This window comes from Hordeum vulgare, chromosome 2H, assembly GCF_904849725.1.
Source record: "Hordeum vulgare subsp. vulgare chromosome 2H, MorexV3_pseudomolecules_assembly, whole genome shotgun sequence".
NCBI classification, from domain to species: domain Eukaryota; kingdom Viridiplantae; phylum Streptophyta; class Magnoliopsida; order Poales; family Poaceae; genus Hordeum; species Hordeum vulgare.
The window spans coordinates 622,394,963-622,401,612 of record NC_058519.1 but is presented as its reverse complement, the minus strand read 5'-3'; the positions used below and the strand labels follow the sequence as shown (position 1 = coordinate 622,401,612).

Here is a 6,650-nt window from a genome sequence, read left to right as displayed (position 1 = left end):
GGGCACTTCTGCATCTACTACATCTTCTATATTCTCAGCTCCGTCACCGGAGTCGTTCAAAAATTGATTGCTAAACGCATGCCCACCGTCGTCATCATGATATATGGCCGTTGCATCTTCAAAAATCATCTGGCACATGTATCTTTCCTTCTCCGCCTCACCCATTCCCGCGAGCTGATCGGCGTGCTGATCATGTGGTTCTTGGGGATCCATAGCTCAACACCTGCTAGTAACAAGAATTTAACTTAGCAAAATTATTTACGGAAAAGTTTTACGGAACCGGAAATTTTACGGAAAAGTTTTACGGAATCGTCGGAGTCGTAATCGTCGCAAAGTTTTACGAAATCGTCGGAAAGTTTTACGGAATCGTCGGAATCGTCGGAAACTTTCCCCGCAGTTATGGAATCGTCGGAATCGTAGGAAAGTTTTACGGAATTGTAATCGTCGGAAAGTTTTACGAAATCGTCGGAATCGTCGGTTTAGGGTTTTACGGAATCGTCAGAATCGTCGGAATCGTCGGTTTAGGGTTTTACGGAATCGTCGGAATCGTCGGAGTCACCTCACGTTGCACGAATGTTGACCGACTTCGTCTATAGGATTTGTACGTCGGAAAGTTTTGAATGTTGACTGAAAAAGTGAGTCTACTAGAATCGTCTTCCTCGCTTTAGCGACATAAATGATGAAGACGGCTTCAAATCGAGCCGTTATGATTACAAGCATACAACAATATGGATATACGAAATAGCAGCCAACAAAATATAAATCGAGCCGTTATGATTACAAGCATACAACAATATGGATATACGAAAATATGGACGATATACCGTACGTGAAGAAGACGAAGTAGGGAGGCGGCGAGGAGGCGACGAGGAGGCGACGGCGGCGAGGAGGCGCGCGAGGATCGGCCGGCGAGGAGGCGACGGCGCGGCGAGGAGGCGACGGCGAGGAGGCGGCGAGGATGCGGCGAGGAGGCGGCGAGGATCGGCCGGCGAGGCGGCGCGAGGAGGCGACGGCGAGGAGGCGGCGAGGAGGCGGCGAGGATCGGCCGGCGAGGCGGCGCGAGGAGGCGACGGCGAGTAGGCGGCGCAGAGGCGGCGAGGAGGCGACGGCGAGGAGGCGACAGCGAGGCGGCGACGGCGAGGAGGCGGCGTGGAGGAGGCGAGGAGGCGGCGAGGATCGGCCGGTGAGGCGGCGCGAGGAGGCGACGGCGGCGAGGAGGCGGCGAGGAGGTCGAGTCGGCGAGGAGAGAAGGCGAGGAGAGACGCGCGGGAAGGCGAGAAGTTGGCGACCCCGTAGAGGTATAGACCCTTTAGCACCGGTCTATGTTAACAACCGATGCTAAAGACCCTTTAGCACCGGTTGTTAACACAGACCGGTGCTAAAAGGTCCAAAATTCGGGCGCGAACCGAACCCACCTTTAGGACCGGTTGTTGTTACAGACCGGTCCTAAAGGTTTTTTTCCTTTTTCTTTTTTCCTTTTTTTCTGTTTCCTGTTTTCTTTTTCTTTTTGTTTCCTTTTTCTTTTTCCTGTTTCTTCTTTTATTTTTCTTTTTTCCTTTTTTCTGTTTCCTGTTTTCTTTTTCTTTTTGTTTCCTTTTTCTTTTTCCTGTTTCTTCTTTTATTTTTCTTTTTTCCTTTTTTCTGTTTCCTGTTTTCTTTTTCTTTTTCTTTCCTTTTTATTTTTCCTGTTTCTTCTTTTATTTTTCTTTTTTGTTTCCCTTTTTTGTTTTTCTTTTACATTTATTTACAAATTGTCAAAACGTCATTTTTACACTTAAAAAATAAAAATGATATTTATCAAAATGGTCAAATTTAGTGAAAACTGGTCAAATTTTTAATATTTATCAAAATGGTCAACACAATTACATAAAAGGTTTAATACATTATTACACATCACCAACAACACCCCCTATCTATTTTTCTTCTTGCCTTTCTTCTGATTGCGCCGTAACCATGGACTATCTTCATCATTTAACGGGATGCTTGGATCATCTTTGACTTTCAAGGGAGGAATTTCATCAAATTTATTGTAATCTTCTGACATGTTTGTCTTGTCCTCGACTCCCACGATGTTTCTTTTCCCTGAAAGAACTATGTGGCGCCTTGGCTCATCGTCTGATGTATTCGCTTCCTTATCTTTTCTTTTTCTCGGTCTGCTAGACATGTCCTTCACATAGAAAACCTGAGCCACATCATTGGCTAGGACGAATTGATCATTGCCGTACCCAAGATTCTTCTGATCCACTGTTGTCATTTCGTACTTCAGGTCTACCTTCACGCCTGACAGGTTGAACCATTTGCACCAGAACAAAGGGACCTTAAAGGAAGGTCCGTAGTCAAGTTCCCATATCTGCTCTATGTAACCATAGTATGTGACCCTTTGCCCATTGTCGTCTTTTGCATCAAACCGGACGCCACTGTTTTGGTTGGTGCTCTTTTTATCTTGGTCTGTCGTGTAAAATGTGTTACCATTTATCTCGTACCCTTTAAAGGTCAATACAGTCGAAGATGGTTGCTTGGCCAACAAGTATAGCTCATCTTCAACAATGTTGTCATTAATGAGACGTCTTTGCAACCAACCGCCGAAAGTCTTCGCGTGTTCTTTAGCAATGAAATCTTCAGGTTGCTCCGGTTATTCCGAGCGTAAAATATCCTTGTGTTCCTGGATATATGGAGCCGCCAAGCTGGAATTAACTAGAACTGTGTAGTGTGCTTGAGTGAAAGATTGCTCGTCCATACATGTTGTTGATTTCTTTCCTAGCGTGCCTTTTCCACGCAGTCTCCCCTCATGGCGCGACTGAGGAACACCGATCGGGTTCAGGTCAGGAATAAAGTCAACACAAAACTCAATGACCTCCTCTGTTCCATAGCCCTTGACCATGCTTCCTTCTGGCCTAGCACGGTTTTTAACATAATTCTTCAAGACTCCCGTGAACCTCTCAAAGGGGAACATATTGTGTAAGAATACAGGACCGAGAATGGAAATCTCTTGGACTAGGTGAACTATGAGGTGCGTCATAATATTGAAGAAGGTTGGTGGGAACACCAACTCGAAGCTAACAAGACATTGGACCACGTCCTTCTGTAAACTTGGTAGAGTTGCTGGATCGATTGCCTTCTGAGAAATTGCGTTGAGGAATGCACATAGCTTCACAATGGGTACTCGCACGTTTTCTGGCAGAAGCCCCCTCAATGCAATCGGAAGTAACTGGGTCATGATCACGTGGCAGTCATGAGACTTTAGGTTTTGGAACTTTTTCTCTTCCAGGTTTAGTATTCCTTTTATGTTCGACGAGTAGCCAGACGGGACCTTGATACTGCTCAGGACTTGGAAAAAGATCTCCTTCTCTTCCTTGGTAAGAGCGTAGCTGGCAGGACCTTTGAAATTCTCTCGATTCATCAGGTCGTCTCGTTCGTGCATACGTTGGTGGTGCAGCCGTGCTTTTGGTGTATCTCTCGACTTCTTCCCATGCACGCCCAATAAGTTTAGCAGGTTCACGCAAATATTTTTCGTCACGTGCATCACGTCGATCGCAGAGCGAACCTCTAGGAATTTTCAATAGGGTAGTTCCCAGAATATAGATTTCTTCTTCCACATGGCTACGTGGTTGTCGGCGTCATTCGGAACAGATTGTGCGCCAGGACCCTTACCAAAGATTACTTTTATATCTTTGACCATGTCATATATATCAGTACCTTTAGGGAGGGTTGGCTTCCTCCGTGTATCTGCCTCGCCTTTGAAATGCTTTCCTTTCTTTCTTACGGGATGCCTGTCTGGAAGAAATCGACGATGCCCCGCGTACACATTCTTGCCTATATGTATACTTTCAGTATCGCCTAAACAGTGTGTGCATGCGCTGTATCCCTTGTTTGACTGTCCTGAGATGTTACTAAGAGCGGGCCAATCATTGATGGTTACAAACAGCAACCCTCGTAGGTCAAATTCCTCCTGTTTGTACTCGTCCCACACACGTACACCTTCGTCAGCCCATAACTCTAAAAGTTCATCAACCAGTGGCCTCAGGTACACATCAATGTTGTTGCCGGGTTGCGACGGGCCTGGGATAAGCACTGGCATCATAATGAACTTACGCTTCATGCATAACCAAGGAGGAAGGTTATAGATACATAGAGTCACGGGCCAGGTGCTATGACTGCTACTCTGCTCCCCAAACGGATTCAGGCCATCTGTACTTAGACCAAACCTTAAGTTTCTTGGGTCACGTGCAAAGTCCTCGTACTTATCGTCGATGTTTCTCCACTGCGACCCATCAGCGGGTTGTCTCAGCATATCGTCTTCCCTCCGGTCTTCTTTGTGCCATCGCAGCAACTTGGCATGCTCTTTGTTTCGGAACAAACGTTTCAACCGTGGTATTATAGGAGCATGCCACATCACCTTGGCAGGAACCCTCTTCCTGGGGCGGTCGTCGCCCTCAACATCACCAGGGTCATCTCGCCTGATCTTATACCGAAATGCACCGCATACCGGGCAGGCATTTAAATTCTCGTGCTGACCGCGGTAGAGGATGCAGTCATTGATGCATGCATGTATCTTATGCACTTCCAATCCTAGAGGGCAGACAACCTTCTTTGCTTCGTACGTACTGCAGGGCAGCACGTTATCTCTTGGAAGCATCTTCTTCATTATTTTCAGCAGCTTTTCAAATCCCTTGTCAGATATTCCATTCTCTGCCTTCCATTGCAACAATTCCAGGGTGGTGCCCAGCTTTTTCTGGCCATCTTCGCAATTTGGGTACAACAATTTTTTGTGATCTTCTAACATGCGCTCCAACTTCAACCTCTCGTTTTCACTTCCGCAGTTTATCTGTTCTTCACGAATGACCTGACGAAGATCATCATCAGACTCATCAACAATGTCCTCAAGTTCAGGCTCGTCTTCCCCCATTTCAGTATCACCGTGTTCACCGAACATAGGATAGTTATCATTATCCTCTTCTTCTTCATTGTCTTCCATTACAACCCCTCTTTCTCCGTGCTTGGTCCAACAAAAATAACTTGGCATGAAGCCTTCTTGCAACAGGTGGGTGTGTATGGTTCTTGAGTTAGGGAAATTCCTCTTATTCTGGCATTTTTTACATGGACAAAAAATAAATCCATTCTGCCTGTTTTTCTCACCCACATTGAGAAAACTATGCATGCCATTAAGGAATTCGGGACGACGTCGATCACTGTACATCCATTGCCGGTTCATCTGCATTATATAAATTTATCAAAAACCATTATGCTAAATCATCATGACTAAATTAATTAATTAATACAAAAAGTTCATCACATGTTAAAACCAAAGTAGCGTAGTGACCATACATATATAGTTCTCATAAAAACAACACTGAAACCAACCATAAAAACTCTCTCTAATTAATGCATTTAAAAACAACAACAAATGCGATCAAAATCGCAACAAAGGTAACAATTGACCCGACGGCATAATGATACCAAGCCTCTTTACTAATTGCATATTTTCTAATCTTTCTAATCTTCAGACGCATTGCGTCCATCTCGCTCTTGTGACCATCGACGACACCGGCAAGAACCTTTTCCAAGGTCATCTTCTCTCTTTCAGTTTTTTCCAACCTTTCTTCAGTTTTTTTCAATCTTTCTTTCAGGCCAACATTTTCTTGTTCAACTAAGTGTAACTTCTCAATAATAGGGTCGATTGGCATTTCCGGTTCCACTACCTCCTAGATAAAAATATCTATGTCAACTTGGTCGGCGTAATTAATTGTCATATAATCAGGAAATGAAAATATGTAGTTATAAAAGATAATATACCACATCCGAATCATAGACTGGACGAGGGCCAACGGGGACGGATATCAAAACCATGGCGCTATACATATAAAAAAATCTTACACAATAAGAAAATTATATACAAGTAAATATGTAAATCATACAAATCAAAATTTGTTTTGGTAAATAAAAACAATAGGCTCACCAAGGTTGTGTCGGTGACGGGGCGATCGACGACGGTGAGGAAGGGGACAAGGCGCGCGACACTAAAAAAAACCACAAATCATAATTAAATTTGAGCTCAAATTGCATATGTATACATAACAAATGATGAACTCTCTCTAGCTTAGGCATTTCATCAAACACCTAGCTAGCACAACAAAAATGAAATGAGCAAGAAAACGAGCAAAACTTGCAATACCGGAAGAGGGAATGTTGATGCTAACCGTAGGACCGATGGGTGCCAACAATCTTGACAAATGGTGGAGAAAAATGGGGATGGATTAGAGCTCCCAAGAGGAAGGAGAGAGCAAAAATGGAGTTGAGCTCGAGCTAGAAAAAATGGGGTGGAATATAGGGGTGCTCGGGGAGGAAGGAGAGGAGGGTTTTAGGCCCGGTTTGTGTCAAAAACCGGTGCTAAAGGGTCTGACAGCGGGGCCCCGCAGTTGCTGTAAAAATGAGAAAACCTTTAGCACCGGTTTGTGATACAAACCGGTTCTAAAGGGTCTGTCCACTGGGCCCCCCTCCCTGCAGCAAACGGTCCAAAAACCTTTAGGACCGGTTTGTGTTACAAACCGGTCCTAAAGGCCTTGCGGCCATTTGCTGCAGGGAGGGGGCCCAGCGGACAGACCCTTTAGAACCGGTTTATATCCAATCCGGGTCCAATGTGGTTGGCTCAA

General features: G+C 44.9%; 1 pseudogene; it reads right to left on the bottom strand.

The window, feature by feature from the left end:
• Positions 1 to 1,945: 1,945 nt before the first annotated feature.
• On the bottom strand, positions 1,946 to 5,197 carry LOC123431088 (annotated as a pseudogene).
• Positions 5,198 to 6,650: the final 1,453 nt, after the last annotated feature.